Here is a 25,724-nt window from a genome sequence, read left to right as displayed (position 1 = left end):
CAGAGATTTCAATACACTGCAATTTCTTTTCTAGTCCAGCCTATTTGGTATTCTAGGACTCTAGGAATAGGTTTCTGACCTCATAAGGGACCAAGTCTGAGATGGATGGCTATAGGGTCCTGGCTTTGGGATGGGGCTCTAGGCATGATTCTCTGACCCTACATGGAGCTAGTCCAAGGTATAGCATGGTAAGGTGGGATCCTAGGTTTGGGCTGGAGTCTGAGTGTAGGACCTCTGACCTCACATCGGCCTGGGGCTGGTCTGAAATCTTTTTTCACTTTTGAATGATGCAGGGCAATTATTTTCAAGTATAAACATAGAAATACTGTAAATGTATGCTTAACTACTCATGTGTAAAAGCACGTTTGCTACTTTTTTATTTAAGTAGTTTTAGTTCACCAATATTATAGTTTATTTTATTCATTACTATAAACATCATTATACTCATGTATTTTAAATTATTATTTACTTTTCTTCCTGAATCCAAAGTTCTTACTGAACTTTGAAGTTTAAAATTTAGCATGCAACATGACATCAGACACAATCACAAAAAGTACGGCAGAGTAAAAGCAACATAGCAGGTAGTAAAATGGGAAAATCAAAGGAAAAGGGAGTTATTACGGCTTAGAATATCTATAATTTGGGATTGAAGAGATGGTTCTCAGTGGTTAAGAGCACTAGTCGCTCTCCTAGAGGACATATGTTCAGTTCCCAGGATGGACATGGTGGCTCAGAACTATCTGTAACTCCCGTGACATGGATCTGACACCCTCTTCTGATGTCCGTGGGCACGAGTCATGCACATGGAGCGTGCATACGTGCAAGCAAAACACTCATACACATAAAAAGCAAATCTAAAAAAAATTGAAAATGAATATTCATACTTTGACTGCATATGCCCTTAAAAGCTTATTGAAAAATAAGTATCATAATAAGCACAAAAGCACCTGCAGTACATGTTCCCTATAAGAGAAACACTGGGATCATAAAATAGAAGAAAATTAAAGCAACGGAGACAGAAAATTATTGAGGAGCTAGTCAGAAGAAGGTGTGCTGCACCACATAACACCAGATAAGGCAGTTATTAAGGGCAATGAAGAAAATTATTAAGCCATGAGTGTCCCTTTAGAAGGATAATATGCTCTGACCTTGAAGACATGACTTTCAAGTCTGTATTTACATAAAGACTATAACTTTATCAGCTCAAAGCAGAACCCAACACTACAATAAGAAGTAGAAATCTAGAAAATGGGCTCTGAGCACAGGCAAATCAGCAATTAATTACAAAAGACATCTAGATTATCAGAAGATTCAGAAGTGGGGTGCATGGATTAGTCCAAAGAAACATATGGCTACAGACCTATTCACAAACCCAACAGGAAGGGTTTTCGAGTTTACTTAGAAACAATGTAAAAGAGATGTACATACTCTCTGCACTTTCTTCCTGAGGAGAGGCATATTTCTTGTTCTGAGTCGGGCTTCTGGTTATAATAAGTTTCTTCTCAGGAAATAGATTGTCCGCTGATCCATCCTTTTTCTGGTATTCTACAGGAACGGCTAAGGAGAAAGAAAACATATGTGTCAGGGAGTTTCTGAGCACTCAAACTTCTCACCCATGGGGAGTGTGGAAAGCCACGTCCAAGATCCATGAGTATGTGGACAGCCTGTCTTAGCAGCTCCTGCCGAGCCAAACAGCTCCCAGACTCCACTGATCATTGTTTTCTTTCCCTCCAATGAAATCCAGGACAAGGAGACGCAGGCTTCCTGTTGAGTTTGGCAACAAGCTCTTTATGCTTGGTCTACTCACGGCCGAATCGCACATCCTCAGAAGTTGTTCCTCTCTCTGCTTGGGCCTGGAATTCTAATGAGGACTCTTGATGCAAATGAGTAGAGACATCATCCGGCGCTGCAAAATGAACTACATAAAGAGATACATTCAGTCTCTTCAACATAAAGGAAAAATCTATGGAACATCAGGGTTCAAATTTCTAATGAGATGACAAGTATACAATAGCAATTCCTCTGATTTTCATATGGCCCAAACCACGAGGAAGCCCATGCCCGATACTACCTGGATGGCCAGGAACCAGAAACTGGATGACCCAGAGGTCTAGAGTAGAGCCAAGCATGACTGACACACACACACACACAAAAAAAAAAAAAAAAGAAAGAAAGAAAAAAAGAAAATAAAAAGAAAGAGAAGAAAAAAAAAAGTCAATGAAGTGATTCCTAATGATATTTTGCTACACTCATAGATAGGTGCCCAGCCCCACAGTTGACAGCTGATGGAAGCCGATGCAGAAATACACAGCCAAATATTAGGCACAGCTTGGGGAACCCTGTGGAAGATGAGGAGAAAGGACTGCAGGAGCCAGAGGAGTAGAGGATACCTCGAGAACAAGGCCCACAGAATCAACTAAGCAGGGCTCATAGGGCAATCATGAAGCCTGCATGTTTTGCTAGGTCCTGTGCACATGTATGTTATGGTTGTTCAGCTTGAGGGTTTTGTGGGACTCCTGATAGTGGGAGTGGGAGGCTGTCTCTGATTCTTTGCTTGCTCTTGGGACCCTTTTCCTCCTACTGCGCTGCCTCTTCCAGCCTCCATATGAGGGTCTGTGCCTGTCCTTTTGCTTCTTGTTATGCCTTGTTTGGTTGATAGTCCTGGGAGGCCTACTTTTTCCTGAGGGGAGGAGGAAGAGTAGTGAATCTGGGTGTGAGGGAAGGTAGTTGGGGGGGGGGGACTAGGAAGAGTGGAGGGAGGGGAGACTGTGGTCAGGATGTATTGAATGGGAGAAGGATAAATAAAACGGGAGAGACCTAAAATATGGTGTCTAGTGTGCTAACCTTTGTACTGAAAGACAAGCAGAGAATGCTGTAGTTGGGGAGTGTGCAGACTGTGGAAGAAGAACAGTCCTCTTGGGGCACCTGGGTGATTGTACACACTTCATTCAAAAAATAAAATTAAATCAATGAGGAGTGAGGAACAAACTGCAAACAAGTTACAGAGATAAGGCAGAACCCCCATGAGTCACTAAGGAGTGAGTGCAGCTTGGACACCCGGGGACAGGCTAGGGTCTTGTTTCCTCCTCCTGTTGCTGTGATGAGATCTCTGGAAAAGGTTCCTTAAGGGATAAAATTTTATTCTGGTGCACACTTTAAGGGTACAATCCATTCACAGTGGGCCATGCTGCGCCCACATTTGGGAAGCAGAGTGACGAATGCCTGGCAGCATCCACTTGTTCTCTCTCCATCCTATCCCATCTGGGATCTCCTGGCAGGGAACAGCCCCACAGAATATACACATGATTACTTGTCAAGGAAAAATATCTGAAAAGAAAACCCGTTCTCTATTCTGATTTGATGTTTCTCTTTCCTTGACTCCTTCCTTCTCCCCTCCCAGCAGTACTCTGGGACTGCATTTGGGGCATCTTCCACTATGAGGGACTTAATCTGCTATAGTCATTCTGTAAGGAAAAATGAAAACCTGGTGGAGTTTGGTCCTTTTTTTTTAAACTTTTACTTTCACTTCTTCCACAGCAGGGTGTGAGTAAATGCTCAATGGTTACTTCTAGTTAGGCTTACTATTTTAACCGGCCAACTTAAAACCTAACAATTTTCTATAACGACATAGGCAACAAGCAGGTTAACAAATGAAGCCCTTCTAGTGCAACGAAACTCTCAGAGTTCCCACTGAACATGTTGAGGGATGCTGGAATGTCAGGGAGCATGCTCACACCCTAACTATCACAGTAAGACACCAGGGGCTTAGCGGGACACCCCTTTCCCATGTCAATGTGTGCCCTAAGTGTCAGTGGCATGGAGAGATTCTCAGTTACCTCCCCTTCGCCATTCAGTATTTTAGCTTCTGTGCTAGGACAATTTAGAGAAACCATAGAGTGATTGGCTGATCCATTCACTGCACAACGAGGGGGCAGAAAACAACTGAATGCAAGATTGTTGACCAGACTCAAAAATTCTTTGGGGGGGAGTTAGTTGCTTTATATTGGTTATCAAACTCAACCAAACTTACTCAAATCTTTAGTTGATCACTTTGGGGGCATGGAAAAGTGGCTGCTCAGGCAGCAAACATGGCCCAGCAGAGAGATAGAAACACACACTTGATCATCTGCTGGACACTGCAGGCCCTTCACTACTGAGTGTTTCATTGGTTTTGTGTTTTATGTGTGAAAGGCCTTAGGAAAGAGATCTTGGTGCTACTAAACAACCTTGTGTCAATCTACTAGATGGATGGCCTCTCCATTAAACATGAAGGCCAGACAGTGAGCCGTGGTGTGTGTGTTGTGTTTGTTTGCCAGAAAGTACCAATATCCATATTTGATGGGCTTCAGAGAATTGTAATTTGTTCCAGTCTTCCCAGTAGGTCCAGAGACTTGTGTGTTTTGCCTCTTTGATGAAGAAAGGAGTTAGGTACAAGGGGTTCCTTAGTACAGATTTCAACTTTTATCCAGACTTTTCACATTCCATAACTTAGCATGACCGGGGCCTTAGAAATAAGCTAAGTGCTGTGATCACACAGTTCCCACCATGAGAATGAGAGGCAATCAGGCAATTCTTTCTAGTTTTGTTCTGAGGCAATCAAAAGTGAGCCTTTATATTCTCTGCTATTGGTAAATCTCCTTCAGGCAACTAGAAACCCCCATTGTCACAACCTTTACGAGTGCACGCACACTCTGGAAGAACTACCCACAGGAATGGGTCTCCCACATCCTGCACCCAGGCTACTGACACATCAAAAAACATCTTCACTATTCAAGGAAGAAGGTGGGCATGATTATCCATCATTGCCGAAAAAAATTAAAGCCACAAGCTGTTTTTCTACTGAGCAGCTATGTTCAGCACAAGTGCAAGATGTTGGGTACCCAGACAGATTGATGAGGGCCCATAAAGCCTGGCTGCCACCACCAGTACTGGGGTTACCTGCAATGGTGACAGCAATAAGCATAGGACGAAGCTTAGCATTCATCAATTGGCAACCCAATCTCTTTTGTGAATTTTCAGATACAGATGGTCAGGGTTGGTTAGCTTTGTAAAGGGGGCACCCAACACATTGCTTGAATCTTTCCATGGCGGACCCTGATGTTCTAACTACTGCACAGATCATAATCTGGAAAAAATCCACTACTGTATTGACAGAATCATCTAAATAGGCTCAGATAAGGGCACAGACCCCAAAGAGCCACATGTTGTCTTCCACACGTGGCACGTGACTGGGGCCATTGTTTTCTGTAAGGCACAAAAAGTTCCTGGTGTGTGAAACTCCTGAGCAGGATCTGAAAGCATCCTGGCCTCTCACTTTAGAAAAGATGACTGCGTGTAATTGATCCTCCCACCTCTCAAGCCAAAATAACAGGAAAAACTAATGGGTCTGCAAAGCTATTTCTGCATCCACAGTCTAGCCAGAGAGCTCACATGGTACTCATCTCCCTGCTTCCCATGAAGACCCCACAACTCTGAGTAGGCCACAAACAACATCTGACCATCCCGGTGGGCCCCTTCCTGGACCCCTGTGACTTGCATTTGCCCTTTCAGGGTCATATGGATGAATCGTCCGTCTGCTGACTGGAGCCTGGGCAAGCCGGAGGTGCTGGGGTCAGCTGAAAACACTAATTGTTCACTAAAGAGTGATTTGCCCATCACTATTCTTGGTACCCATGAACCATAGTCTTGTTATAAGAAATAACGGTCAAAACAGTGATGTTGCTTTTGATTTTGAGTAAGGCTGGCAGTGCTCAAATTTTGTGTTTAGAGTGTAGACTTTTCTATAAGATATGCAATTACATATACATTTGTGAATCAAACAGAAGTTTTAATGCGTTAAATTTAAAATAATCTAAGATAGTTGCAGTCATTGTACTTACTAGTAAATATTTCCCCTCCCAGTGATTTTTGCTTCTTTAATTGGACTTGGGAGCTTGACTGTGCTTTTTGATCTTCCAGTCTGATGTTCTTATCTGATACTTCACTGTGAACTATATTAAGAGAGAAATTTCACCACTTACTAGAAAAAAAAAACAGATTTGCAAAGCATCCAGATTCCAAATTGATACAGCCATAGTCATATTTTGTCATCTTGTAAACATAGAATGACCAGGATGCTAAGACATGCTGAAGACTACTAAGTCCCTATAATGTACATTAAGGTTCCATTGCTCTGTATGTCTGGGTATTTAATGCCTTATATTAGCCTCTGCCTCCCTCGGGTTCTTTGTACTTTATACTAAGATCTAGTCGTAGACCCACTGATGAAAACACACATTTCCCAGGCATTATTTACCACTGATAAGTATTTAAGGTCATCAGTGTTTTCCAGCACAGGATGTTGGTTGAAGGACTCATATGCTAAGTAGGCACTGAATGAAAAGGATGTTTGCCTGTAAATATGCATGGGATAAACATGGTGTGGATGACTGCTTGCTTCTGAACCATTCCCCCTCTGTGGTCAAAGAAGTCACCTAGAGTCTTCCTGGTGGATATGGCCCTGACTAATACAAGTGCAGTTTCTTCCCCTCCTGGTGAATTCTGAAACAAATCCATTAACCCTGACAAATTTTACCCATACTCTTGACTCCAGCCTAATAAACAACAAATAAAAATAAGACTATGAGATGGCCAGTGTTCTTCTGGCCTGCTTGGGGAAACGGTGAGCCTGGCTCAGAGCTAAAGTTTGGGGGAGGAGGGCAAAGGGATGCCTTTTGCTCATGTTTGTTGGGTGGTGATATACAGGTGATGCCCAGTCCCTGAGGCACTGGCATGCTGAGCCCCTGGCATGCTGAGCACTGACATGCTGAGCCCCTGGCATGCTGAGACCCTGACATGCTGAGACCCTGGCATGCTGAGTCACTGACATGCTGAGCCCCTGGCATGCTGAGTCACTGACATGCTGAGCCCCTGGCATGTTGAGTCACTGGTATGCTGAACCACCGGCATGCTGAGCCCCTGGCATGCTGAGTCACTGGCATGCTGAACCACTGGCATGCTGAGACCCTGGCATGCTGAGCCACTGGCATGCTGAGCCACCGGCATGCTGAGCCCCTGGCATGCTGAGTCACCGGCATGCTGAGCCCCTGGCATGCTGAGCCGGCATGCTGAGCCCCTGGCATGCTGAGTCACTGGCATGCTGAGCCACCAACATGCTGAGCCCCTGGCATGCTGAGTCACTGACATGCTGACCCCCCTGGCATGCTGAGTCACTGACATGCTGAACCACTGACATGCTGAGTCACTGACATGCTGAGCCCCTGGCATGCTGAGTCACTGGCATGCTGAACCACTGGCATGCTGAGTCACTGGCATGCTGAGCCACTGGCATGCTGAGTCACTGGCATGCTGAGCCCCTGGCATGCTGAGCCACTGGCATGCTGAGTCACTGGCATGCTGAGCCCCTGGCATGCTGAGTCACTGACATGCTGAGTCACTGGCATGCTGAGCCACTACATGTAAATGCTGGAGAAGCATGACAGCATCTGGGTTCTGCTGAGAGGGTCTCTGCAAGCCCTACACTCTCCACTGCCATAGCAACCAGTATTGAATGGGTCCTTGTCAGACACAAAGTGGCTGAAATGCCCTGATTGCCCTCATCCTGGCCCCCGAGAACTGTTGCCATTAGGATTATGTCATGAGCCTGCTGGGTACTTTTGCAGCTCGGAAATAGTATCAGCTGTCTCCAGGATAAGACATGGCTGCTCTCATCGTCTGCTTAAGGAAGATGTGTTTACCGGCTGGTCTTGGGAGTTTGGTAACAATTGCTCATTGGAAACTTGACCTTGCAGTGTGGTTGCTGGCGTTGGCATTGCTTGACACTGTGCTGCCAACAGTGGCTGCCACTCAAGCTGAGGGCTTTGGATATGAAGTGAATGACCTTGTAAGCACCCGCGTCAGCATTCCTGTCCATACAGACAACCAGGGTCAGTTTGTCTGATGTGGAAAGAATTACATCTTTCCAAAGGGGATGGCCCAGGAAAAGTAGCACTCTTGAGAAACAGCAAACTCCCATGGTCCTGACCACACCCTTCCCTGGGACTAGACAAAGGCAATGCTAGGGAGGACTAGAACCTCGTTATAACACAGCTGGACCATTAATGCAGGCCAGAGATAGAAACCTAACACTCATGTGAAATTCTGTGGGAAACCTAGGAATAAATAGGTAATTCCAAAGCAAGGAAGACAGCTGCCAAAGTGTTATGACCTTGCCATCTTAGCAAATGACAGCCGCCAGGGTTATGGTTTCTAGAGCCCTTGCATGGCCTCCATTAGCTACTTGAGGGTTCACCCATCTGGCTGACAGACAGGAAGCCATGGAGGCCTTTTGACTTAGTTGCGGTTACTATTACTATGACGAAACAGCACGACCAAAAGCAAGTTGGGGAGGAAAGGGTTTATGTGGCTTACATTTTCACATTTTAGTCCATTACTGAATGAAGTCAGGACAGGAACTCAGAGTATGATCGGGAGGCAGAAACCAAAACTGAGGCCCTGGAAGGATGCTGCTCACTGGCTTGCTTCCCATGGCTTGCTTTGTATGCTTTCTTATAAAAACCAGGATCACACGGTACCACCCACAATAGACATGGCCTTCCCCATTAATCATTAGTTAAGACAATGCCTTACAGCCTGAACTTATAGACACATTTTCTCAGTTGAGGTTCTCCCGTTTCAGACAACTCTAGCTAATGTTGACATAAAATCAGCCATCACATCCTCCACTAGGCAACTCAGGCAGCCCTTCTCCTGAGCCTCTGATGGACTTTTCTGTCTCAGCAGACTCTTTGGTTGACAGATGGAATCTGTGAAAAGGATCATGGAACAGCACCCACTGGGTTTTGGATCCACAGTCTCCTATAATTGCAGAAAAGGAACACCTAGGAGCAACTGCTGAGAAATCACTGGGGCTTGGTGAACACTGAACCCATATGTCTGTTGGAGCGGGGTGAGCCTTAAGACCAGAAATGTCCAACAAATCCACAACACTTTGGTTCTCTAATAATTTTTTAATGACTCATATTTTAGGTCAAGATACAAAATTTCTATAAATTCTATGTTCGTGTGATGGAGGAGGGTCATCTTTCTATCTGTTGCTTTCATTGGTTAATTAATAAAGAAATGAACAGAGAGAAGGATTTGATGAGATTAATGCTTTAAATTTGAAGTTAACTATAACTTTTACACTTACCACTTTCTGGTTTGAAAATTCTTAGTTTCTTTGCCTGGATCTCAAATATCAAGTCGGAGTCTTGATGTTCAAAACTTCTATCTGGCACTTCGTGAGAGACTGCATGAAGAAACACATTTTACCTCTCGTTAGAACATAGATCCACTTTCGGGGTCTCCAGATTTCAAAGCTGTGATAATAGTGCAGCGGAATTTTCTCTCATTTCGATAGCTGTAGGTACATTACCACAGGATCCAATACAACAAGAAAATTGTGAAGCTACTCTTAGTGGTTGTGTGTTGAAGCACCACTCTACCTACATGTCTAGGTGTCTACTCTCTGTTCATCTCCAACTGCTTCGGGCAATGTGTCCTTTAGGCAAAAGTATATTTGTAGAAACAGGAAGATGCACATGTTCAATATCCAGAAAGAAAAAAAAACCCTACCAAGGAGAAAACTTGCATACTCTCTATGTGTTTAGGAAGAGGAGTAACTAGAAAATAGAGAAAGAGCAATGGTTATTTGTTTACACTTGTGGTATTGGGGTTAAACCTGGGCCTTGTTGTCTGTGAGGCAAGCACTGGACAATGAAGCTACAATTCCTAGCCTTCTTTTTGCTTTTTACTTTGAGACAGGGTCTGGGTTGCCTAGGGTGGCCTTGAAGTCTTCCTCTTGCTGCTTGCCTGCCTGGCTGAGATGGCTGTCTTTTTTAAAAACCAGCCCAGGACAGAGAGGAGAAGCGATGGTAGTGGTTACCTACAAAGAGAGAGGTCAGGACTAGGGAAGAAAGGAAACCCCTTTAAGTGTATTTTTCTATGGATTTTTACTTTGGGGGAAAATTTCAGGTTCTATATATTTGGGGGAGAAAATTTTATCAATAAGTACATGAGGCAAAATGAAAACAGAAAATGAAATTAAGGTATTAAAGGAAAACAAAAACAATGACTCAATGATATAATATTGGACACAAACCGGCACTGTGGAGTGGGGTTGGCAGTTATGAAATAAACCTGAAGGACTTTAGGATATATAAACATATTAGTTTTTCGAGACAGGGTTTCTCTGTAGCTTTGGAGCCTGTCCTGGAACTAGCTCTTGTATACCAGGCTGGCCTCGAACTCACAGAGATCCTCCTGCCTCTGCCTCCTGAGCGCTGGAATTAAAGGCGTGCGCCACCACCTCCCGGCTAGGCTGTATTATTGTTCCAGAGGCATGTGCTCAGCAATTCCAAACTGTCTGGTTATGGGGGTGGGGCTTCTTGGGGTTCTACCTGTCTTGGCCTCAGAAACTACAAAACCAAAAGGGCCTTTGGTTTAGTCTGCTGGGGCTGAGACACCCACCATGCGCGCACGCCCATCTGCTGCTTTCTGTGCTAATGTGTCTGTCCCTTGTCCAGAGCTATTTAGGGAGGGGGTGGGGTAAAGGAAATCTAAGCAGTTTTTTTTTTTTTAATGATGCAGTAAGTCATGGTTAACTGTTACCTTGAGCTAGGTTTGTTGTTTTAAAAGCCCAGCTGAAATACTGAACACAGAGTAGCCATCCTGAGTCATAGTGTGTGATTCCCAAGCTCCTACCATGGATGCCCTCTTGCTCTGTCTCCTGGGAACACTAAGAAAGCCCCATGAATCAGGCTCTAACCCTTCTGAGATCACCTGGCATGAACAGGATCCCAGGCAAGTCACCTGATGCTTCACCGTGCTTACTACCTTGTGACTTTCACTTGTCATTGACCCAAACAGGTACAGATTTCCTAGAGGAAACAGCTCCTGGCCAGCTGCTCAAGCACCTGCTTGTGAACTCCTCCAAGAAAGAACTCGCTGGACATAAGTTCAGAAGTTCTACCTTTGCCTGCTGTCTGGTCTGCGCTGGCTGACCTACCTACACCCTCCATTCCTGGGTCTTGTGCCACAGTGTTCTGTGTGCTGTACCTATGACAACCACACCTCTAGATCAGAAGAAATAAATAGTTTGTGATATTTACAGTAATAGATGTACAACACCGTTCCAGAAGAAACAGCGTTTGCACACTGGTCATTGCAGGGTACTCTCAGAAGGTAGGGTGCTGCAGTTGCAAGACAGGGTCCCACCATCCCACTCAACACTCGGTTGGCTACACCACTGGCCTCAAAATGTGCTGGCAGGTCCCACAGAGCATGCTTGATGGCTATGAATCATGTTTCCAAGATTTTCAACTTTCACTGGAACCATAGTTGTTTTTAACTTCAGACTTGCTGACCAAGATGTCCAGGTACTAAACAAGAGCTCCAACCCAGGGACTCTGAAAGGGATGGCATGGGCCCAGGTTTTGTTTATAGTTTATGATCTTAAGGTGATGAGGGCATTGCACATAGGGCTTCACCAGTGGTCCTCACTGGCTGTAAGCATGTCTATGATATAGTGAGTTTCTAAGACTTTTGCTTTTGTGAGAAAGTCCCCAGGATCATGTTGCCTAGCCATTCAAAGAACGTTGGGACCTGGATAATTGCCTCCACAATAAGGGAAGGAATTCTGCTTGCCTTAGTAGGGAGCAGCACAGTGTGGGCCTTTCACTACACACCTTTCCTCAGAGCCTTGGCAGCTACACTGCCCAAGGAGGGGAGGAGCATCTGAGACTTGTTACTTCCTTGTTGGGTACCATTTTGGTTTTACATGATGGCCTATGTACTGGGAAAAAATATAAGTCTATCCTTTGCAGAGATACTATACACTTCTCACAGGTCATGATGTAGAGAGAGGACAAAAATATCAAGATCAATACTCAAAATCAGATTTCTAGTTTTATTCCTGCCACCTTCCCTGGTTATCTAGGTAAACTAACTTTGATTATTGTTATTGCATATGCACATTTGCATACGGAGGTCAGACAACAGCTTCGTGGCATTTCCATTTTTATGGGATTTGTAATCAAATTTAGATCGTCAGGCTCGTGTAGCAACTGCCTTTGTTCACTGAAGCATCTTGCCAGTGCTTATGTAGCTAAAAGAAACCCCTCTGCAAGACGAAGCCAACTGATGGACAAGAATATAAAAGCCTTAATGGTTTCAGTGAATGTGTGCTTATATAAATATTCATGAAGGAAACTGAAAGACCAACCAGAGAGACGAATGGAAAGAAGCTACCACTGTGTATGTGTGTGTGTGTTGCATACTCACCAGGGAATCTTTCTCTTTTGTACATTCTCTGTTTCTTTGTTTGCACGTCTGCTTTTGATACTGAACCTTTAATCTCAGGGCTGAGTGCTCCATCATCTGCTTCAGGAGCTGCATAAAACAGGTACATTTAATTCACTGCATGAAGACAAGCATGCTTGAAACTGTGTCTGATGGCATGTGCCTAGGATCTTAGTACTCAGGAGGTGGGTACTGGGGGATTCAAGGTCACCTTTGGCTACATAGCCAGTTGAAGACCAGCCTGGGATAGATGAGACTTTGTCTCCAAAAATACTTAAGTTTGAAATTCCTAAGTTCAAATTTCTGACAAGTTTGCTGCAACACTGTTTCTTGTATTCATTACTTCTTTTTTTAAAATAAATAAAGAAAGAAAGAATGCAAGTCTCTGCAGTTCAGTCACCATTGATCTGCAGAGATACAGAGACCTGAATAGTTTCTTCTGCCATAGAGGAAGGAGTCTTGTTAACTAAGTGTATGAAAGTGGCTGCTTCTGCTAGAGGACTGTGATAGCCCATGGCAGGCCTAGGGGAGGGTACTACCTAACAAGGAATTCATGCTCTGCTGACTCTTATACACTGTTACTGGTCCATTAATACAGATAAGGTGTGTATGACCATATATTTAAATAAAATTCTTTGAAAAAGTTGGGAGGAAAATAGAGTCTCATTCTTGCTTAGCTAACTGCTAAACTTTGGTCTGTCTTGGTCCCAATAGGAACTAAATAAGTAGTGTTATTTGTGGATCTCTTCTGCTGGTGAGCCTCTTATTCCCATCAGTAGGATGCCACCAGAAGCAATCGATGAGTCTCCCGAGCAGACCTCATCTTCTGAGTGAGTCTGACCTACAAATAGCCGTGGGGGCCATCTGAAAGGCCCCATGGCCGCTGGCATCTATCCTCACCTGCCCCTCTAAACTACATCCAACTTAACAATTCCAGCAACAGTTCTGCTCCACAGTGGAAGCATAGGGAATGAGCTCACTGCACAGGTTAGTGGAGTGAACTGGCTTTTACCAGCTTCCTGGAGTTGGAGAACGGGAACACACATTGCTAGGCAGCCTGTAATCATGCCTTTGAAATGACTACATCCACAACAACTGAAGAAAAACAATGCGTACCTTGGCTTTTGTTTGGCAGTTATTGCATTCGTAAAAGCAACATTCCCATAACACACACACAGTAAAATGCAGATTCTTGAACCAAAGACAAGATTTTTGGATCTGATTAAGATAATTTTAGTATACAGTGGCACAATGCCGTACATATGTAATTCCAGCATCCTGGAAGCTGAGGCAGGAGGACCAGTCTCAGCTGGTCCCATTCTACAAAAAAAAAAACAAACAAACAAACAAAAAAAAAAAAACAAAAAAAAAAACAGTAAAGTAATCTGTAGTTTTTATACTCACGAGCAAGTCCTTTTCCTTTAGAAGCATCTGGTTTCTTTGCTGGAACTTTGGCTTTTGCTGATTCTTCATAGACTATCCTTTCTGATTCCTCCTCATGAGCTATATACAGAGAGATATAGTTAGTGCACCCACCAGAAAAATAGAACTATTTTAAAGCTTCTAGTTCATATATCAAACAAATTCTCAGTGTTATTTTGTGCTGTTTTCACAGGGTCATAAATAAATGACCACAGCGGTAGATCTGACGAGACACTGGTGGTGAGTTCCAGGGACTGTCTCCTAAACTTTGTCATTTTATATTTTATGGGGACAATATAGTTAGTATTTACTCTTCTTACCTTTGGATATATTTTTTATGCATATTGGTGTGTGTTGGTGCCTCCATTGCCAGAAGCATTGTATACTCTGGATCTCAAGTTACAAGTACTTGTGAACCACTAGACAGGGGAGCTGGGAAATGGTTTCAGGTCCTGCAGAAGAGCTAGAATCACTCTTAACTGCAGAATCATCTCTCCAGCTCCTCTACTTTCTTAAGTTGCTTGTAATTTACAGATCACATAGGTTTCAAAGGCAAAACAACAAAAATGCATGTGTGGGTTTATTCATTATTTCATTGTCTGTAATTGAACATAAAAATATAAATGTTTAATCGTGAAAAACGAGTTTGAATAAGCATATTATATTCCATTGTAAGGCTAGTACATGATATGTGCTATGGTCAATGTACATTATAATAAAAAAAAACAGCACTTAGAGCTGAAAACGGATTGAGAAGGGTCTCAATATTGGGAGACTATGCCTAGAGGAATGGGCTTGAACACTGCCTTTTAAAAGGAAGAAAGGTAAGCAATGAAGATAAGAGAAAAATCACACATAGTTATCTTTAACAAATGAAATATAAGAAGTGTCAGAAAGCAGTATACACAGTTAACTACAAAATGGAACAGGGAGGCCTTGGGAAGAAACTGTATTTCCCTAACTAAACTTTTCTTTCATGTCTTAGCTTAGAAATCATGTGTATGTTCCCCACATTTCAAAACTAAAATAAAATCACAAACATAAGGAGACACTTTTTTTTTTATTGTCACCCCCAGGAAAGTCACAAAACACTTTGTAAAGTCAGGTCATTGCACATGACCCAATCTGGCTATTAACTAGAAAATTATGAAATATTCAATAGAAACTATAGCCAATAGGCAGTGATTGGTTAGTAATGAACAAAATGTAATAAATGATAATTAGTGCTTATACTCGGACAATACATTCAAAGCCCTTCTGGACATAATGTTTGGGGGTACAGTGAAGTCTTAAGGCAGCATACTGATGGACTCTCTACCAGGGATCTCAAGGCCCAGAGGTAAGTCAAATGATGCCCCAAAGGTGACACAGTGAGGGACTACATGGTTCCAGTCCCTACGCCAAATGGAAGCTTCATTACTCAGTTCTTGAGACGGTTTAAACTAAGAGACTGGATAGATATGTGGAGATTGACATCACAGGTGCTGTCTCAGAACCCTGTGGTCAGGCTGAAGATGGTCAGTGTGACCTGTTCATGAAATACCTTGTCATACGCTACCCAATATTCCACGGGGCCATAGAAAATTCCAAGGATAACTGCCATCAAAGGGAAAGTCCCACCCTCAGAGGAAGCACTGGACCAGCGTTTCATTGATGATCTTATCTGAACGGCAAATCCTGCCCTAAGGATCCATATATGGCAACCAGGTGGACAATTATTGCCCACAAGGTGCCACTACCATGAAGCCTGATGAGAGTCTGGACATGTTTTGGAAGGGGTGTGATGTCTCAACCTGGACATGGCCAACAATTGGCCTTCTTTGCTCCAACAATTACAAAAGGGACCCTGCTACCATGAGGTACCTCAGCACCCTGCACTCTCATTTCCCCAGGTGAAATCCTTAAGAACCACCAATCTCTGCGTCACCATGACGTTGTTCCCTTTGACCAGGGCTACCGTCAAGAAAGAGCTGGGGGCTTTCCAACAGCTCACAGGTTGTCCTACTAGGGAACGCTGACACCTATTGTTTGAGTTAAGGATTGAGTTAAGGCACATCTCTGCCTGCTTATTTGAGGTTGTGGCAAGGGTTATTAGTACAAGGAAGAGACACTTTCCGTAGATTTTTGTAAAATATATAATCTGTAGGATGGAGTTGAAAGGTAGAACACACACTTAAAAAGTCAATTACTGGCCTGTTTCAGGGCCTTAGTCCGTAGGAGCTTTATCCATGAAATAAATACAGAATAAGAAATTACAGAAAAAGGGTACAAACTGTCATTGTTCTCCAGTTATCTTAAGGTATTTTAGGACCAAATAGAGATTTCATAAAATAGATCTCAAATTTTCATGAACAGAAAATAGGATAATGAGTTTTATTCAAGTTAACATAATATCACAGATAATTCTCACACTTACTATATAAATATAATCTCCCAGTCTTAGAACCTTTCTGTTCCTTTGGCTTTATGTCTGTTATTGAGTCTTCTCTGCCAAACTTTTTATCTTGTTCTTCATATTCATCTACATAAAAATACATTTAGTATAGTAAATAAGAAGACAGATAACTACATTTCAAATTCATAAAATGAGTGCAACAGCATTTTCCCAATTAACCAGATTACTATAATGTGAGGAAAAAGTTAAAGAGATCTAATGGATAGTATCAAATTTGTGCCCTTAATTTATAAACATGTATTAAGCTTCTATCTTAGTTTCTAGTAATGCTCTTCTATTGTGTTTTTATGCTAATGCACATAAATAATAGGGCAGTGACAATGTATCTGTACACAATGCACACAATTCTTGTAGCAATTACAATATAGTAGAAGCTCAATGATGGGGGATAGGTTAAAAAAAACTAGGGAACATACAATATTGTAAACTAAACATTTCTGTAAAACAATGTATAGGAATTCCTTGAAGGTAATGTTAAGTGGGGAAAAAGAAGGAAAAGCATCGCTTATGTGCTACCTCTATAATAAGAAAGAAGGATAGGGAATAGGGAAGAAGAAGAAGAAGCAAAGAGACTCATCTTTATAAAAGAAAATACAGTAAAGGTATCAAAATCAATGCAGCTTAAGAAGTGGTGGAGGAGACAAAAGTCTGGATGTTCTTTAAGGTAAATAAGACTTTCTACTGTTTCTTTTAGAAACAGGTTGATTTACCACATGTTCCAGAAATTGAATAAAACCATCAAGTATAATATAAAAAGAAAAGATGAAATGGAATAAAGGAGAAAGTGGGTCTCCTAAGAGGGAGGGTGGGAAATGGTCCAAATAGCCGGCCAATATATTGGAAAAAGAGAGGGACAGACCACAAACAAATCAAAAATCTCTCTGGAGCCGGGCGTTGGTGGCGCACGCCTTTAATCCCAGCACTCGGGAGGCAGAGGCAGGCGAATCTCTGTGAGTTCAAGTCCAGCCTGGTCTACAAGAGCTAGTTCCAGGACAGGCTCCAAAACCACAGAGAAACCCTGTCTCGAAAAACAAAACAAAAAACAAAACAAAAAAAAAAACAAAAAAAAATCTCTCTGGATTCAAATAAACAACACCAATTCTCAGAAAATGATGAACAAAGAAAACCATTGCTTCCTTTGGCAATACGTAGGAGATTTGGCTACAGAGAGTGCACCAGACCTCAAGACCATCAATAGGTTGGTTGTGCAGCTATATAATCTTTGCCAGATGTTTCCCGAATCTGCAAGTGACTCCATCAAATTTTTTTTCTCCGAGATACCATGCATGAGATGGAAGAAATGACTAAGACCAAAGGCCGGGCATTGTTTCCAGGGTGGGATGTGTTTGTTTATTTGAAAATCACTGAGCTTTTATTTCCAACCTCTGATTTCTGGCATCCAGTTGTGACCCCTGCCCTGATATGCATGAGCCAGATGCTTATTAAGTGTCCGGTCCTCTCTCTACAAGATGTGATAAAAGGTCTGTTTGTGTGCTGTAATCCTAGAGTATGTGTTCCTGTCTCAGAGGGTTGTCTCTAAGCTTCTGAATTTTTTTCTTGGGATTCTTTACAAAGCAACTCCAAACATTAAGATCCAAGGTTCTGCTCTGGTGCACCCAGAGCACTTGGGAAGAACTTGGAATTGCTCGTGTCTCTGACAAAGCAGATATGGTCTCGTGGCAGAGGGGAAGCCTTTCCTTGCACTGGGCAAGAAGATTGAGTACTATGACAGCAACTGAAGCCAATCATGGAAGACTATCCTGCCTGGTCTCCTGTCTGACCCTGCTGAAGCACTGTCTGCTCATGTACAATGTATCGCTGGTCTTCCATACCATCATCAGGCCCCACTGAGCCCTCCTGAAAGAGCATCCTGTGGACTGTAGCCTTCCCCAAGACCTTCAGGAGCTGCCTCGAAGCATACTGTTGGGAATGGAAAGCCGAAAGCAGCACTGTTGGCCACTGACATGCGAGCAGAGCAAGCCAGTCCTACTAAAGCTGGTCACCCCTTGGCTAGTCAAAGTGCTTGACTCTGGACAGAAATAAGACAGCACGAAGAAAGAGCAGGAAAGGAAAAGACGAATCCGCAAACACAAGCAGGAATTTAAAGGCGCCGTCTGGGAGATCCGAAAGGACAATCAGTTCCTGGCCAGAATTCAGCTATCAGAAATCATGGAACGGGATGCGGAAAGGAAGCACAAGGTATGGAAGGCTCTGAAGAGGAAAAAGTTCAAAAAATAAATTGTTTTGTAAATGTAAAAACAAAAAATCAACTCAGAATGCACCAAAAACTTGGACATGAGACTTGAAACAGAAAGTGCTTGAGAAAAATAGGCAACACCTTCTGGATATTGATAGAAGCAATGATTTTTCTCATTAAGACTCCAAGATCACAGTAAGCAAAGCAAAGCAGACGTGTGAGGGTCCTAGTAAACTCACTAACCTTACAGGAAAGAGGACAACCACTGAGTGAACAGGCAGCCTACACAAACGGAGAAAACCCTTACCAGCTGTCAGCTAATAGCCAAGATATGTCAAAATGTAAAAGGCCCCAACAATAGAAATTAAGGAATGCAATTAAAAATGGCCACCGTAGACATACTTTCAAAGAAATGCAAATAGTCAATACATGAACACACTCTGTAACACTAGCTATCCGGGAAATTTGAATCGATGAGACAATCCTGACCAAGAAAGAACGGTTATGATGAAACAGATATTGCTGAGGATGTGAAGGAAAAGAACCCTTGCATGCTGTTGCTGGGAATAAGCTAAGCATAGAAAGACAATTATCACAAATGGTGCGTGTTATTTCGTGGGTGGAAACTAAGAAAGAAATGACTTAAAAGTAGAAGAGGGGTTTCTGTGGGCCGGGGAGGAGTCAGTGCTAGGGGACAAGGGTAGAAGAAAGTTTGATGGAGATCAATACATCAAAAACTATTATGTGATGATGATATAACACAAATAAAAATGAAGAAAACAAAGAGAACGTATTAGAATATCTGACTTTACCATAGCAATAATATTAAAATTTTGTTCTTACAGTGTTGTGTGTGTATTTTTGAATAAATCAAAAATAAATAAATCAAGATATGAAAATTATAACATTGATATTACAGAGAGAATACAGGGTCACTGCACATAGACATGGAAAACTTTTTATTTCTATGGGTGTTCCCTCTTTGAAAAGTTTAAGAATGTGTGTGCATGCACGTGTATGTATTTGTGTGTACATGGTGGAAATACTATATTTAAATACAACCTAGCTGTAAACTGCTTGCCTCAAAAGAAAGGATATGTCATGAAAGAACTGACGACCAAATCATGCTGGAAGTAGTCAACAGGAGAGACTGCCTATGATGCCTGAGGCCTTGGGTTCAGTAACCCTCACCCCAAAGGATAAATACAACATGGTTCTATCAATGTTAGAAAGAGAAAAAAAGATGAGTTCTTCAGAAATATGGAGATCTGTATATGGTAAATACCAATAATGTAAGAAGTCTGAACAGCACAGAGAATGGGATGTGCACTCACCGTACTCAGAACAAATAGTACAGTTATTTTAACTGTAACATTTCTCATTGCTCTTGACTCAGATGCAATATTTCTATCTCATCTTCCTCCACACTTAGGGCAACAAAGAAAAAGTCTTCTAAAGCTCAGAATTGAAGCCATACATGTTATATAAATACTAAGTTCATAACATACAATAATTCAGACATAAAGAACTTCATACTTCATGACAATAAACTAATAAAGGAACTGCCTGAACTACAAACATTATGTTACTTTTCAGATACACAGGTAGATGATACATTCTCTAGTTTTCTTAAAGTGTTAAGACAAGATTATCAAAAATTAAAAGTTTAAAGTATTTGTCATTAAATATCTAAGGAAAAATGTGGTTATAAAACTATACACCCTTAAGGACAGTTATAGAAACAAATTTTTAAAAATCAAGACACAAAGAATTTGCTGTATTTAAATTTCAAAAGAATGGGGTAATTATATTTAATGTGAGTATGAGTACTAATTAAAAGACAGCCAATTGTACTTAAAACATACCATTATCATTATATGCATCATAAAAGGCATGTGACAAAGACATATGTGTGAGGGAGATTATACTGCTAAGATGGAAAACGAGGTTATCACTAAAACATCAGATTAAAAAAAACAGTAGAACTTCACGAACAGAAAAAAATAATAGTTTTTAAGTCAAACATATAACTATGGAAGTGCTAAGACAGTGTCTTTCACCAGGACTAAAGTAAGTTTCTGTATGATGGGGTCAGTAGAAAAATTAACAACTGCTATAGTAACCACAGGTAAATCATCAATAAAGAGCAGCAAATAGGAATAAATTCTTTACAGACTAAAAAGCTAACAGAACCGTCCATGAAGCTATGAGGTGAGGGACACAGTTATCCTGAACTTAACTGAAACCAGATTAACAGTATTTTAATAACTACTTACTGATCACGTTTTCATATCTGGTGGCTTCAAGATTCTCAATTTCAGATTGCGTTCTTGAAATTAAACTCAAGTGTTCAGGTGGTTTTGCGGTGATAAAAAGTGCTGAAAAGAGACATAGTTATGATGAGACTTCCGAGCAGGCAACATCCAAGCCAGTTGTGCAAGGCAACATGAAGAGGATGCAGAGCTGATTTCACCAACTATGTAGCAAAAAGGAACAGTCGAGTTGATGAAGGAAAGTGTGAGGAGCTTCCCTGTGTGTGGACAGCAAGCTGCAGAGTGGCCACTGCCCATACAAATGACAGCCAGAAGGTGCCAAAGCTTGCATCTTAGTTCTCCAGGTATCTTAAAGTATGCATATTTAGATGAGAACGTTCTAAGTATGAATATGGGAAAAGGAATAGCAGGGATGTGAGTATGTGTGATAGCAATGGAAGGGAGAGAGGAGAGAGTAGTATTCAGAACACTATCATCTATCTATCTCTATCTCTATCTATCTATCTATCTATCTATCTATCTATCTATCTATCTATCTATCATCTATCCATCCATCCATCCATCCATCTATCTATCCATCTGTTCATGTATATGAAATTGCTGAAGAATAAACATTTTTTTTTTGATTTTTCGAGACAGGATTTCTCTGTAGCTTTTTTGGTTCCTGTCCTGGAACTAGCTCTTGTAGACCAGGCTGGCCTTGAACTCACAGAGATCTGCCTGCCTCTGCCTCCTGAGTGCTGGGATTAAAGGCATGTGCCACCACCGCCCAGCTTAAGAATAAACATTTTAAATTATCATAATTATGCTAAAATATATATTCATATAAATAATCTTGATTGAATGAAAAATGCATGGCAGTTGTGTTTTGCTTATGATAATAATGTTGTCAATATTCTATGTGGCCATGCTCACGTTTGCGTCTCCCTTGGCTGTAGAGTTGCCTCACTGTAGTTACTGGGGCTTCTGGTAGCAAATCTTCTGGTGCAATAATTTCATTTGGCATTTTAGAAGAAACTGCAAAAAACAATCGTTCAGTATACTAAACAGAAAATCCTATTATGAGCTAGCTAGAATTCAAATGTAAACGAATGTTGTTGGAGGTTTCTATCCCACCCAGTTCCGCAATAAACACACAGAAACTATATTATTTAAACCACTGCTTGACCAATCACTTAAGTGTATTGCTATTTAGCTCTTGAATCTTAAATTATCTTAAATTAACCCATTTTTATTATTTTATATTTTACCATGAGGCTTGTGGCCTACCAGCAAGGTTCCAGTGCATATGTCTCCTGCAGCAGCTACATGGCTTCTCCCTGTCTCTGCACACTCTCTCTTTAAATCTCTTTCAGCCTGGCTTTACTTTGTTAAGCCACTGGTGAAAAGCAGCTTCTTTATTAACCAATGGCAATAAAACATACTCACAGCATACATCACCTCCCACATCAAAAGAAGACGGCAACAACCTTTTCTCTCACTTTTAGATGTAAATCACCTAGATGTTGGGCTTCCCAGAGTCTTTCAGTCTACATTTTGAGAAGTTGATATTAAGTGCAGTCAGGTAGTTATTGGTCTCTTAGCCACAAGATAAGGGATACTATTATACCTGTACACCCAAGTCTCAGAAAGCATCTCAGAAGAGATACTATTATACCTGTCCACCCAAGGCTCAGAAAGCATCTCAGAAGAGATACTATTATACCTGTCCACCCAAGGCTCAGAAAGCATCTCAGAAGAGATACTATTATACCTGTCCACCCAAGGCTCAGAAAGCATCTCAGAAGGGATACTATTATACCTGTTCACCCAAGGCTCAGAAAACATCTCAGAAGGGATACTATTAACCTGTACACCCAAGGCGCAGAAAACATCTCAGAAGGGAGGAAGAAAGTCTTGTAAGGCTAGGAGACTAGAAGGCCAGCTGTAGAAAACTGACTTTTAAACATGACAGGGGTGGTTGTCCTGTTTATGACATATGAAATGTCAACAAAATTGAGCTTAAACAGCAGTGGCACAATGGCCATCCCAGCTGACATGACAGAGTGGATGGAAGATATTTCCAAGGCTTCACCTCTAGAAAAAAATCTGCAAACAATTAATAGCTAAGAGAGAAAGAATCACGTTTGTGTGTGTATGTTTGTGTTGTTTGTGTGTAAATACATGTATGTGTTTGTGTGTGTATGTATTTGTGTATGTGCATATACTTACATATTTATCTAAAGAGGAAGTGGTCATGAATTTGGAGGAAGGGGATAACACAAGAGGAGTTGCAGAAGAGAGGAGGAGTGGAAATGATGTAAATACAGTATTTATATACAAAAATCTCAAAAATTTAATCAAACAGGGTAATATATCAGCAAATAAATTTTTCTTATTTGTTAATATAAGACAATAAAATAAAAATTTATAAAACAAGAAATTAAATATGAGAAATAAAGAAAAAAAGGAATTTAAAATACTTTTAACAAAATTGCAGAGGAAAATATTCCCAATCTAAAGAAAGAGATGCCTATCAAGGAGAGGAGGTAGAAAGAACGGAAAATAGAGCCAGAAAGGAAATTCCCCATAGCACAGAACAATCAAAAGAGTAACTGCTCAGAACAAAGATATGATACTGAAAGCTTCAAGGTGAAAAGACCAAGTCACACATAAAAGAAGGGACATTAAAATAACATTTGGGTTTTCAAAGGATACTCTGAAAGCCAGAAAAGCTGGAAAGATGTTCTACAAGCTCTGAGAGAACATAGATACCAGCCCAAACTACTATACCCAGAAAAATATCAGTCTCATTGATGGAGAAAGAAAAACATTCCATGATAAAAAATAAATTCCAACATTTTCTGTCCACTGGCCCAATTCTATAGAAGGCAGTGAAGGAAAATGTCACAGTCAAAAGCTACACTCAGAAGGAAACAAGGAATAAATAATCAAAAGAGGGGGAAGACCCACACCACCATAACAAAATTGGGCCAATATCCTTTATTAATATAGTGCAAAAATTCTCAACAAAATATATGTCATTTGAATTCAAAAACACATAAAAATGATGATCAACCATGAATAAATTGGCTTTATCCTTGAGAAGCAGGGATATATATATGTGATCTACCAGAGAAACAAACTGAAAAAAAAAATCTCATTAGTTGTAGAAAGGGTCTTTAACAAAACCCAACATTTCTGGGTGGTGGTGGCCCATGCCTTTCACCCCAGCACTCAGGAGGCAGAGGCAGGTGGGTCTCTGTGAGTTCGAGGCCAGCGTGGTCTACAAGAGCTAGTTCCAGGACAGGCACCAAAGCTACAGAGAAACCCTGTCTCGAAAAAAACAAAAAACAAAAAGAAGAAGAAGAAGAAGAAGAAGAAGAAGAAGAAGAAGAAGAAGAAGAAGAAGAAGAAGAAGAAGAAGAAGAAGAAGAAGAAGAAGAAGGAGAGAAAGTAAGAAAGAAAGAAAGAAAGAAAAAGAAAGAAAGAAAGAAAAAAGAAAAAATAAGAAAAACAATAAAAAAAAATCAAACCCCAACATCTCATGATAAAAAGTTTGGAGATAAGGGACATAGTTCAACATAATAAAGTCAATTTATAGTAAGCACACAGTCAACATCATCCTAAATGGAGAAAAGCTCAAGAATCTGTATGGAATTATAAGAGATTCCGAAAATACAAAAAGAGAAAAAAGGAAACAGCTAAATTCCATCACTTATAATAATATAGATGGAATCATGCCAGCAAAGTTTAACAAAAAGACTACACATATATTCTCTCTCTCTCTCTCTCTCTCTCTCTCTCTCTCTCTCTCTTTCACATACACACACACACACACACACACACACAACCAAACATTATAGTAGAGACAGAACAGAGATCACAGAGAACGTGTGTGTGGAAAATAAACAACGGTTAATTGCGTGTGGTTAAATACATCAGTTTTAATGACTATTAAAATGAAATGTTGAGTAAAAACACATACAGTCTGATTCCATTCACTTCAGATTAAACACAGGAAAGCTAAAAAAATATTTGTGCAATAAAATACGTAAAATAAAGTAAAAAACACATAGTAATAACAGTAAGCAAAGAGTCTCAAGAACACATTGAAGACTATCAGACATTGCTAAGAGCAACCAAAGAATACAAAAATAAAAATGTGTCTCATAAATAGTAATATTTAAAATTTATAATAGATTAATATTTGTCATGTTGATTAACAGATTCATTGAAATAAATATCAACCTTTGTAGGCTGTTTTACAATAAATAAATAAATGTTGAATCTAAAAATATGTGTGGGATTATAAGAGAACATAGACAGATAAAAACAATATTAAATGAAGGATGAGGTTTGAGGATTCACAACTTCCATTTCAAAATCCACCCTCAACCACACAATGAACATAAGATGGGATTGGCAGAAATACAAATATGTGTACCAACAGAACAGAATCAAGCACACAGAAGATTCCTTTTTTAAAACCACAGTGTCAATACAATTCAGTGAGAAAGAACACATCCTTAATAAACTAGTCAAGTTCCAGAAAATTAGGCAAACATGTTAATTTTTTCTCTATTTATTGATTGATTGATACAAATCTCAGTTTCTGCTACCCCCACCTTCCCCTCACCCATTACTCCCCCCTCCCCACCCCCATCTGCTCCTAAACTAAGCATGTTCCATCACCTCATTGAGACAGGACCAAGGCCTCTCTGGACGCCTTCCTAGGTTGAACAAGGTATCTACAAAGTCAGTTCATCATACATTAGGGTTGGAACCTGACCCCACTGCCAGTGGCTCCACAGACTGTCACCTACATCCACCAACCCCACATCTGACAAAGGGCTGATCTCCAAAATATACAAAGAATTCAAGAAACTAGACATTGAAGTACCAAATAATCCAATTAAAAAATAGGGTATAGATCTGAATAGAGAATTCTCAACAGAAGAATCTCTAATGGCTGAAAGACACTTAAGGAAATGCTCAACCTTTTTAGCCACCAGAGAAAGGCAAATCAAAACAACTCTGAGATTCCACCTTCCACCGT

At 41.0% G+C, this 25,724-nt stretch overlaps 1 pseudogene; it reads left to right on the top strand.

The window, feature by feature from the left end:
* Window positions 1–17,325: 17,325 nt before the first annotated feature.
* LOC130863924 (nucleolar protein 14-like) lies at window positions 17,326–18,454 on the top strand (annotated as a pseudogene).
* Window positions 18,455–25,724: the final 7,270 nt, after the last annotated feature.

This window comes from Chionomys nivalis, chromosome 21 (assembly GCF_950005125.1).
Source record: "Chionomys nivalis chromosome 21, mChiNiv1.1, whole genome shotgun sequence".
In the NCBI taxonomy this organism is placed as follows: domain Eukaryota; kingdom Metazoa; phylum Chordata; class Mammalia; order Rodentia; family Cricetidae; genus Chionomys; species Chionomys nivalis.
The sequence above is the reverse complement of the archived record's forward strand: the minus strand, read 5'-3'. Positions and strand labels throughout refer to the sequence as shown.